Here is an 11865-nt window from a genome sequence, read left to right on the forward strand (position 1 = left end):
ATAGTGGAGGACTGCAATTTGGAGGTTTTATCTCAGGTGATCACCCAGAAGTTAATTTAACTCAAGCTAGGTAGCACAGCTCAAGAATAATCCTGAGCAGGAGTGCCATTACTTTTTAGATGCCTAAAAGATTCTTCACAGTAGTTACTGAGCCTTAACGTGTGGTCTTCCAAGCTTCAAGTGCTGTACACAGGATCTGACTGTAATGTGCAACCTCACTCAAAGATCCTCTGAAGGTATCTCTGAACCTGAGAACAAAATTCTGAATAAATACAGTTCTTTGAAGTATTCAACCAGGGTAGGGGCCAGTACCACTTCTCTTAGAAGCTGGTTCCAGATCCTAGCCGTCCTAACTGTGAAGTAGTTGTTATGGATGTCTAATCTAAACCTACTCTCCAAGAACTTGTGGTCGTTATTCCTTGTTATACCAAGGGGCACTAGTGGAAACAAGGTCTCTCCCAAACCCTTCTGATCCCCCCTAGTGAGTTTCTAGACTGTCAGCAGGTCCCTTCTCAACCTTCTCTTGTGAAGGCTGAACAGGTTCAGGTCCTGCAGTCTCTCATTCTAAGGTCTACCCTGTAGTCCCCGGATCATGCTGGTGGCCTCCTCTGGACCCTCTCCATGTTGTCCATATCCCTCCTGAAGTGGGGTGCACAGAACTGGACACAGTACTCCACCTGTGGCCTGATCAGTGTTGCATAGAGGGGGAGGATCACCTCCTTGGCCCTGCTTGAGATGCACCTGTGGATGCATGAGAAGGTCCCGTTAGCCCTGCCAACCGTGACCTCGCATTGTCGGCCATGTTCATCTTGGAGTCAGTAATGACTCCAAGATCACTTTCTGCCTCCGTGCTCTCAAGAAGGGAGTTTCCCATCCTATAAGTGTGCTGCTGGTTACTACTGCCCAAGTACAGCACCCTGCACTTGTCAGTGTTGAAGCACATCCTGTTTTTGCTAGCTTACCCCTGTAACCTGTCCAAGTCTTGCTGCAGTCTTTCCCTCCCTACTAGCGTGCTCACCTCACCCCAAATTTTGGGATCATCACCGAATTTAAACAGGTTGCTTTTCACCCCATCGTCCAAATTGTTGATAAAGAGATTGAACAGCACGGGCCCAAGGACCGAGCCCTGGGGGAATCCACTGCCCACTTCTCCCCAGGTTGAATATGACCCATCCACCACCACCCTCTGAGTGCGACCCTTCAGCCAATCTGTAATCCATCTGGTTGTGTAGGTATCAATGCCACAGTCACCCAATTTCTTAATGAGGATGGGGTGCGAGATGGTGTCAAAGGCCTTGCTGAAGTCCAGAAAGACTACATCCACGGTGACACCTGCATCAAAGGCTTTTGTGACCTAATTATAAAAGGCAATCAGGTTGGTCTGACATGACCTGCCCCTAATGAAAACTTGCTGGTTGCCCTTGAGCATCATCTCTGAGGCCGGCCCATCACAGATGTGCTCCATGATGATCTTCTCAATGAGTTTCCCTAGGATTGAGGTAAGACTGATGGGCCTATCGTTGCCCAGGTCCTCCCTCCTCCCTTTTTTAGAGATGGGGACCACGTTGGCTACCTTCCAATCATCCAGCACCTGGCCCGAGCACACAAGCACTCGTAAAGCCATGCCAAGGGCCCTGCAATAACCCCTGCTAGTTCCCTCAACACCCTGGGGTGGAGAGCATCTGGATCCGCTGATTTGAACACATCCAGCCCCTCCAGAAGCTCTCTAACCCGGTCCTCCCCAACCTGAGGTCTGGACACATTCCCCTCAAGTCTGTCTTGCATCACGGTGGGGAAGTCCCGGTCCCTGCCCAAGAAAATAGAGGTGAAGAATTGGTTAAAGAGATCTGCTTTCTCCTCTGGTGCAACCACAAGATTGCCCAGAGGATCTTGCAGAGATACCACATTTCCCGGTGCTTTCTTCATCCTCCCTATATATTTGAAAAAGGACTTCTTATTATCTTTGACCTTGGACGCAAGTCCTAGCTCTATGTCCACCTTAGCTTTCCTGACAGCTCCCCTACAGGCCCGAGCAGAGGAGGTATATTCCTCTTTGGAGATAGCACCCCCATTCCACTGGGTGTACACTGCCTTTTTGGCAATCAGGCATTCCCGGACACCCTTGGTGAGCCAGGGGGGCTTTCGTTGGGCCCTGAGTATTGTCTCCTTAAGGAATGACCACTCGTCTTGGGCACTGAGTTCCCCTGCCCTTGAGAACCCCAGTGCCTCTCCCACTAATCTCCTCAACTCATTGAAGTGGGCCCTTTTGAAGTCCAGGGCTACCAACTTGCTGCTGGCCCTTGACACCCTGCACTGGATGGTAAACTCTAGGAAGCAATGATCGCTATCACCCAGGTGGTCAAGGACCTGGAGGCCCCTTACCAGGTTGCCGCCTGTGGCCAGGACCAGGTCTAAAAAGGCATTTTCTCTGGTGGAACTGTACACCTCCTGAATTAAGTGGAGGTCCTGTATCTCGGCCAGGAACCTCCTGAAGCAGTCTGACTTGGCTGCCTGGTCCTCCCAGCAGATGTCTGGGTAATTGAAGTCACCCATGACGACTACATCCCTTGCCTTAAGTGCCTTTGCAAGCTGGACCGAAAATTCCCGGTCCAGCTCCTCCCCTTGGTTGGGGGGTCTGTAGTAGACCCCCACCGTTAAATCCCTCTCCCCATGGCCCCCTTGTATCTTGACCCAGAGCACTTCAGCTTGCCCCTCCTCTGACCCCATTTTGCTGACAGAAGATATGTATTGCTCCTTGACATAAAGTGCCACACCCCCACCTTTCCTTCCTTCTCTATCCCACCTATAAAACCTATAGCCACTAATGCTAACTGCCCAGTTGTGGGATGAATCCCACCACATTTTTGTTAGCCCTATTATGTCTGGGTCTGAACTGGCTATTCTGAGAACAAGTTCTTCTTGCTTATCCCCCATACTATGAGCATTGGTATATAGGCATTTAAGGCCCTGCCTAGCTGCGTGTGTCACCTCCCAATTTGGGAGACTGTCTGGACCCCTGTTTCTTACCTGGGCACTCCTAGCATTTGTTACCTGTCCTGCTTGGGTGGTGTCTCCTCATCTTCCTGCAGCCCCCTCCCCTGGCAATGCTAGTTTAAAGCTTGCCGTACGATATCAGCCAACCTGGAAGAGAAGACATGCTTGCCTTTAGGAGAGAGGTGAAGCCCATCCCAGCCCAGTGCCCAGCAAGTAGCACAGCACTGGAAAAGGATCTCGGAGTCATAGTCAATGCAAAAATGAACATGAGTCACCAATGTACTTAAGAAGCTTGCTAACATTATAGCCCAGCCTCTGGCACAGTTCTTTGAAAACTCCTGGCACTCTGGTGTAGTTCCCAAAGACTGAAAGAAAGCCAATGTTGTGCCTATCTTCAAGAAAGGGAGGAAAGTGGATCTAGCTAACTATAGGCCCATCAGCCTGATTTCTATCCTGGGGAAGGTCTTAGAAAAGTTTATTAAAGAGGTCATCCTTAATGGACTGGCTGACGCCAACATCCTGAGGGATAGCCAGCACGGGTTTGTTGCGGGTAGGTCTTGCTTGACCAATCTCATTACCTTCTACAACCAGGTGACCTATCACGTGGACAAGGAAAAACAGATTGATGTTGTATATCTTGACTTCAAAAAAGCATTCGATCTGGTATCCCATGATCACCTCTTGGCCAAACGGCCTTTGGTCCACCAAGTTCTGCTGTCTGTGGAAATGGCTCTTTGGTTGGACCCAGAGGGTGGTAATTGATGGAAGTCAATCATCATGGTGCCCTGTGACCAGTGGAGTCCCTCAAGGTTCTGTCCTTGGACCCATATTGTTCAACATCTTCCTTAATGATGTGGCCATTGCAGTCAGAAGTGGACTGGCCAAGTTCGCTGATGACACCAAACTATGGGGCAAAGCATCCACACATGAGGACAGGCGGGTGATCCAGGCTGGCCTGGAGAGGCTCAGCAAATGGGTCGATGAGAACCCAATAGTGTTTAACACTGAAAAATGCAAGGTTGTCCACCTTGGAAGGAAAAACCTATAGCATCCTTATAGGCTTGGCAGTGCTATGCTGGCTAGCACTATGGAAGAAAGAGACTTGATGATCATCATTGACCACAGGATGAACATGAGCCTGCAATGTGATGCTGAGCTAGTAGAGTGACCAAAACGCTGGGTTGTATCCATAGATGCTTCTCAAGCAAATCCTGGGACGTCATTCTCCCCTTGTACTCAGCCTTGGTGAGGCCGCAGCTAGAGTGCTGTGTCCAGTTTTGGGTCCAGAATTCAAAAAGGATGTGGAGAAGCTTGAGAGATTCCAGAGAAGAGCCATGCACATGATCGGAGGTCAGGAAAACTGACCTTATGACAGACTGAGAGCCATGGGGCTCTTTAGCCTGGAAAAGCACAGGCTCAGGGATGATCTGGTGGCCACCTATAAGCTTATCGGGGTGACCACCAGTACCTGGAGGAATGATTGTTCACCAGATTCCCCCAAGGGATGATGAGGTTGAACGGTTATAAACTCCTGCAAGACTATTTTAGGTTGGACATAAGGAAGAATTTCTTTACTGTCCGAGCCCCCAAGTTCTGGAACAGCCCGCCATTGGAGGCGGTTCAAGCACCTACATTGAACACCTTCAAGAGTAAATTAGATGCTTATCTTGCTGGGATCCTATGACCCAGCTGACTTCCTGCCCTTTGGTCAGGGGGCTGGATTCAATGATCTTCCGAGGTTCCTCCCAGCCCTATGAAATCTATGAAATGTGATGAGGTAATAAGTAAGGCTAACCACAGTCTTTCTTGCATTAGTAGGTGCATTATAAGCAGGTCTAGGGAGGTGATAGTTCCCCTCTATGTGGCACTTGTCAGGCCACAGCTGGAGTATTGTGTCCAGTTTTTTTGCATGTACTTCTTCCTGGTAAACCTTTCCTGCCTGGACATCTTCTATTCCACAGTCACTCTTCTCAGGCTACTAGTGAACATCCTTATAGGGCACCAAGCAGTCTTTTTGGGTAGCTGTTTGGCCAAACTGCATTTCTTCCATTTCCTGGGCAGCAGTAAGGCTCTATTGTTAGGTGTTATGGCCTATGACTGGTATGTGGCCATTTGCAGTCCATTACACTACACAGTGGTCATGAGCCAGTGGGTCTGCCTGCCCCTAGCTGTTAGGACTCGGACCATGGGCTTCTTAAACTTCTTACACTCCCTGCTGCACTCAGCCATGACCTCTCAGCTGTACTTCTGTGGCCCCAACCATGTATACCACTTTTTCTGTGACATCAAACACCATTCTAGACTTGGCTTGTAGGAGCACCAGCCTCAGCCTCAACCTCCTCAACATAATCACCAGGAGCAGGGTCCTTGTGTGCTCACACTCCTCGCCTATGTCTATACCATCTCCTTCCTCCTCCTGAATGTGTGTTGCCCTGTGGGGTTAGGCCAACTCTCAGGATCTTAATATTGTGCTGTTAGACAGGAGGGAGAGACATAATTGCACATATACAAACACATAAATCAATTAGCCATGCACACCTAGGCATGTACATACCTATCATCAATTCAAGCATATGCACGGATCACAAATTCATATATCATGCACACGATGACACATATATATAGTGTGTGTGTGTATATTCAGCAGTTCACACACATACCACTCACCTACACATACACACAGGTGAGTTCCTAACTTGGATGGTACAGTATGGTATAGATGTGTGTGTATGGGGTACTTAGGATACCTGAGGGGAAGGTCAAGGTGAGAGAGAAAGTGTAAGGAGTGAAAGTTGCTGGAACCAGGATTAGAACTGATAGACTAGAGAGAAACTAGGCTTGAGATTACTTAAGGCCAAGTGGCCCCAGGGTTACTTGAGGTCACTGATGCAAGGGAAGGAGACAAAGAGGAGACAGCCAGGAAAGAAACTGAGGCAGAAACCTGGGAGCTTGGGGCTGGAAATTGAGGCAGACAGCTGGGAGTTTGGGGGGCAGGTAAGTGGTGGCAAGGAGGAAACAGTCATAAAACAGACAAAAACCCAACTTGGGGTTTCAGAATAACAGGTTTATTAAACAGACAACACACTACACAGCCCCATGGAGTTATTGGTATACATGCACACACTCATAATGGCAGCAGAAGAAAGAGACTCAGTGGAAGAGTTGGAGTTCAGGTGGGGAAGAGTTGGTTGAAGAGGGGGTGGGGGTGATAGCTATCTATCCAGGCTGGAAAGGGGTCTTTGTCCAGCGCGTGTTGTCCAGATGGGGTGTCGCCGGCAGGGCCTCTGGGTGGATAGGTCATGAGGCATGATGCTGGTCCAGATGGAGAGGGCGTCTCAAGGAGTCACTCTTTACTACCCATTTTTATGGGACAGACTACCTCTGATCTCCTATGGGGAGGGCCTGTCCAGGCAAGGTCAGTCCTGTTCCAGAGGGTTCAAGGTGTCCTTACTGAGCACATGCAGCATTAGCACAATGGTGGGTTGCCTCATCTTTTGTTTCTTGAATGCTGAGGGTGGTTCCAAGGGCTGGGTCATTGATCCAGGTATTGGTTTTGATGGTTCGGTCATTCAGAAGGAGCTATTTTTAGACCTACTGCCGTTGTCTTTCAAGCACCCACATTCATCCCCATTCATTCAGGAACCAAGTTATATAGGAAGGGTAGGTATGAGTCATAGGTTACCCAACAGGGCATGGGGACCAGATAGAGACTTGACAAACACAATGGAAATTTGGCATGACTTATGCTAACTTACATATGTAGGCCTAAATCATATAGTACCAGTAAAACAGTAATGTAGAACAGTAAAAATCAATAGAAGCATAATAATTACACAATATAAAGAAGGAGAAAAAACAAAACAAATACAACTTGCTACCAAAATAAAATGCTGAAGCTTATCTTATATCTTAGCTAAATTATACTTATCTATAGGGAATAGAGAGGGAGAGACAAAGGCAGAAGTGGTTGGGAAGGGGAGGGAATGCATTTTAAAATAATAAAAAAAACTTGGGGTTTTGCTATGAGTGCACTCATGTGAAAGCAGGAGCAAGGCTTTCTCCACCTGTGCTTCCTACATCTCAGTAGTGACTTTGTATTATGGGACAGTGGTTTATACTTATGTGTCCGACATCAGTGGGTTCTGTGGAAGAAAAGATGATTGTTGCTCTTGTGTACAGTGTGATCACTCGACCTTTAAATCCCCTCATCTATACCATGCAGAATGAAGATGTAAAATCTGCCAAGAGGAAAATTGTAGGTAGAAGACTTTTCAATGAAAGGACATTGAGAAAGTGATTGGATTGCTTCTTCTCCTGCACTAGAATCTGCAACAATATTTCTCTGGTTTAACAGTCTCCATTAAGTTCCAGAATATTGACTGTAAAACCCATTCTTGCTCAGTAATATATGTACCTGTAGATTGCAAAGAACACATTAGAGACCTTTGCATAAGTGCATCCATCTTTTATACATCCTTCATTATATAAATATTGGAACACGTTCTGGGTAACCTTGGATAGAGACAGGCTTAGAAGGCCAGATGCTATGCAAATAAATTTTAATTTTCTAAATGTTTTAGGAGCCCTGCGGGCCAGATATGATCTGGCCCACGGGTTGTATTTTGCCCTCCCCTGGCCTAAGCTCACTAAGAAAACTTTGAGACTCCCTTAAGATAGGTAGGAAGAAAGAAGCTTGAAGAGTTTGAGAGAGAACAACCAAGGATTTTTTTTCCTGACAGATTTCTTTAGCTTTGTGGAAGAAGGACCCTCCCTGTTGTTTCAGTGTGTAGCAGTAAAGGCTGTTTTGTTTTAAGAAAGGACTTTTCACTGACTTTTTCACTGACTTTGGGCCTCTCAGTACATTCCATCTATTGAACAGATAAAGTTTATCTCGGGGAACTAAGCCCAAGGGGGCCACAGAAATCTTGGTAGGGAGCAGGGTCAAGAAGGCCTGGTCTCAAAGTCCGAAAAGTCAGGTTCAGACATTCTAACAACTATTTCTTGGCAAGATTCATGGAGCAATCAAAGAGATGATACAAGATCGGAAGTCCCAAACAAGTGCTCCCTTGAGGAATCTGTGAAAGAAGCACCATATCCTCAAGAAGTAGCACAATATAGATAGGGACTTCCTTTTCCTGTCTTAAACAGCTCCTTTCATTCCCCATGTCAGTTTGGCATCCCTGAAATTTCCACCTAAGGTAGATGGTTCTAGAGTTGTTTTGCATAGTAAGTTACAATGTTCTGTTTTATCCCCACCCTTACAAAAGTGCCACATTATATTCATTTATGATTAAGTCAAAAGAAGTAAGTTTAGTCAACTACTAGTAATATATTTCTGTCTGTTTTCTTTTTCATTCAGTTTTCCAATCAGCTAAAAGCTGAGCTTTTCAAAGGGGCCTAGGACAGCCATGACATCAAATCTTTATTGCTATTTAGTGACTAAGCAAAAACCTTAGATTCCTCTGAAGTGTTAGCCAAGTCTGCCTAGTAATGCTGAGCTAGCTCTCTGGAGGGAACATTTGACTTGTTTGAACAAACCCAAGGAACTTCTGGGACTTTCCCCTTGGGGGCAACAGGAAGAAACAAGATTGTCTGTCCATAGAGAGAACTGGGTGTTTCCAAGAGTGTGACTCTGTTAAAAAGGGTTTCTTTGCTACACTGAAAAAGAGGTTTTCACAACCAATATTAGTACAACTCATGACATTTTCTCTCTTCCTTCCTGAAACTGCAGAAATTCCTGAGATGTACCAAAACAGTTTTCTCTGTTTACAATGAGGGTTCTACTGAGTGGAAGGTATGTTCAGGTTTCTGTATCATTTTCTGCATCTACAAATAAAATAATTCTTAATATTTTACATTTCCCCTCTCTCTCTTTATATATCTATATCTCTAAATGTATCTATAGCTATTTCTATCTTTCCATCTGTAGTCCCACAGTATCCAATCAATAAAAGAACAATTAAACTAAGCTCAGACCTCAGACAAAATAAGCCTCAGACCTCAGGCAAAGCTCAGACTTGATTCGGTTGTCCAAGCAGAAGTGTAATTAAGGGTGGGTGACCAGGGTATGAGCCTTGGGTATTAAGTAAAGGGTAGCACTGGAATGGCATGGGGAACAAATAGGACAGGGCTGAAGCAGAGAGTAGCAGGGACATGAGCACTGTTAGATAGATTACTCAGAAACTATTTATAGTACAGATAATACACTTCCCCATACGCTATATAGATTATATATATCCAAGCCCCACACCCCAGTAAGGTGACTGAACTGTGAGTGGCACTAGACAAAGCACCCAAACTGTGAACATTATAATGTAATCCCCTAGCAAGTGTTCCACTCACATACTGTTAGTTGATATAATGGCCAGAAGTAACCCTTTCACTCCATCTGTCTTCAGTGTTGTTTGATGCAGAGCTGTCACATCATAATCTAGTAGTGCTGCATAGCTGCCAGCCTGGTTATTGGGGTTGTGCTTATTGTTTGAATGGGATGGTTTGAACTGTATATGGAGATATCTGAAAGAGGTAGGAAAAAGAATAGATGGCAATAGAAACCTTCCAATATAACTATGAAAGGTATTATAGCAGCAACAACCACCAATTTGTACCCTCTCTAAATCAGTTCCTAGGACTGGGGCCCCACTTACCCACCTCTTGTTACAATACTGGTCTAACCTGCTCTTTAAATCTTCTAAGGATGGAGAGATTTCACATTCTTTCTAGTTAGCCTGTTCCAAAGCTTAACTACACTCCTGGTGAGCAAGTTCTTCTTAACTTCCCCCTGTTTCAATTTGAAATCACTTTCTTCTACACCCCATCTTCCCCCTCAACTACAAAGCATAGTCTATCTTCATCCTTATAACTATCCTTCAGGGATTTGAAGACTATTATCAAATGCCCCCGCAGTCTTCTCTTCTCCAGACTAAATAATCCAAGTTCTTTCAGGCTTTCCTTGCAAATCATGTTCCTAGAAGTCTAATTTTTTTTTTTTTTGCTGGACTCTCTAATTTGTCCACATCCTTCTTGAAGTGTGGGGCCCAAAACCGGATAAAGTACTTCATGTGAAACCACATCAGTGCTAAATGGGGGGGAATAATAATTTAGCTTGATTTGCAAGGGAAAATTCTCTTAATACAACCCAAAATGCTGTTGGCTTTGTTTGCACTTTTTTTTTAGCTGAAATTCATACTGTAACCCTCAGAACCATTAGCTTGGATAATTCTGTCTCCACCCTCCATGCAAAATAAGATCCCAAAATGGCTTTGATCTCCCAAAGGCAGGAAAAGAAACAACTCAATGTGTTTTGAGAGGGCCCCAAGTTCATGGGTAGGGTGAAGTAGATGGATAGACCCAGGCTAAAAATAAAAATTTAGACAAAGGGAATCATTCAGAAGAGAGGAATGGTGAGGAGGGACAAGGTGAGGTGAGGCAAGTCCTGACTTGGTTGCCACTGTAAGATGACAAAACTGGGGGTAAGATGGAAATGTACGTAGTCTGTTTTCAGTTTTAATTTTCTTCAAATCTTGTGTTTGTATTAAAAATACATAGGAATGCATTAAAAAAGTAGGTGTTTAATTTGTGTAGGATTCTGGGAACAAACTTCCAAACCCAAGGCCCCGAAGAGAGAAAGTATGTGTCATAGAAAGGTGTTGTACCCCTAGCCCAGGCTAGCTGGTGGAAACAATACAACATTCTTGGAAAGTAAGGTATAATTGTAAGACATGACAGGAATGAAAGCAACCTGATAAAGGTGACAGTGCTCCGTTAACTAGTCTATGAATCTGTTGGATCTTTGTGTTAATCTATATGAAGTGTTGCTCACTCCTACCTTGGGGGGGTCTTCAAAAGGAGGCTAGATAATCACCTAGCTGGGGTCATATGATCCCAGCATTCATTCCTGCCCATGGCAGGGGGTCAGACTTGATGATCTGCTCAGGTCCATTCTGACCCTACCAACTATGAAACTACATCCTAAATTCATCAAGGTAATTACATATGTGACTAAATTCAAGCAGATGAGTAATGACTTCTCTTCCTTCTGAGACTTTTCCTCATAGGCCATGTGTAGACAAAATGAGGGGCATGTGCACATGACACTTAAAAGTGGAGCAAATGCATTTAATCCACTCTAATGTTGTTGGTGTTTGCATGCGGCAGTGGCAAATTGCACATTAATTCCAGACGTTGTAGCAAATTTGGTGTCATAATGTGCCTTCAATGACTTGGGGCACAGTAAACTAAAACTCCTCCAAGGAGTTTTACTTTGCAGCTCCTACAGCCATGGAGTGAAGCACTGGGCTCCGTGCAGCTCTGTGGCTCTGCAGGAAGGCCATGCAGGCAGCCTGGCAGCAGCCCTTGAAAGCAGGCTTCATCCAAGAAAAAAAAAAAATGAAGCAGTGAGCCTGATCTTTTTTTTTTCCTCCCAGAGCCGGACTGTCTGCCTAAGCTGTTCAGGGGCCCAGTGCTTCCCTCTGTGGCTGTGGTGCCCCCTGGGACCACTCAAGCCAGGTTTCTGTGGATGGGTGCCACCGGGGGGGGGCACCACTGCCATGGAGAGAAGCATCAGCCCCTCTTTCCCCCCCACCAGCCCAGGGACTGCTCTGCCCACCAGCAGCTTACCCTCCCCTTCCTGCTGCCAGAGAGGCAGGTAAGTTTGGCTGTGTGCACAACACAGGGTTTTAAAGGGTCCTAAATTGAAGCGGTGTTTTTAAAAACCCACTGCTTCAATTTAGGGCCCCTGTTTTGTCTACACATGCCCACAGGGACATGGAGACTTCATTTAGTGAGGGTACAAGCTACCAGATGAGATGCTTTCTAGTCAATGTTTAATGATTGCTTTGTTCCTCATGTTACTTTCTTCCTCACAGAGGG

General features: G+C 45.7%; 1 pseudogene; it reads left to right on the forward strand.

Annotated features, from left to right (window-relative positions):
* Positions 1-4903: 4903 nt before the first annotated feature.
* Positions 4904-7291, forward strand: LOC149861811 (olfactory receptor 12D1-like; annotated as a pseudogene).
* The last annotated feature ends 4574 nt before the right edge of the window (positions 7292-11865 follow it).

Source organism: Crocodylus siamensis, chromosome 6 (assembly GCF_052110815.1).
Source record: "Crocodylus siamensis isolate JL-2025a chromosome 6, ASM5211081v1, whole genome shotgun sequence".
Lineage (NCBI taxonomy): Eukaryota > Metazoa > Chordata > Crocodylia > Crocodylidae > Crocodylus > Crocodylus siamensis.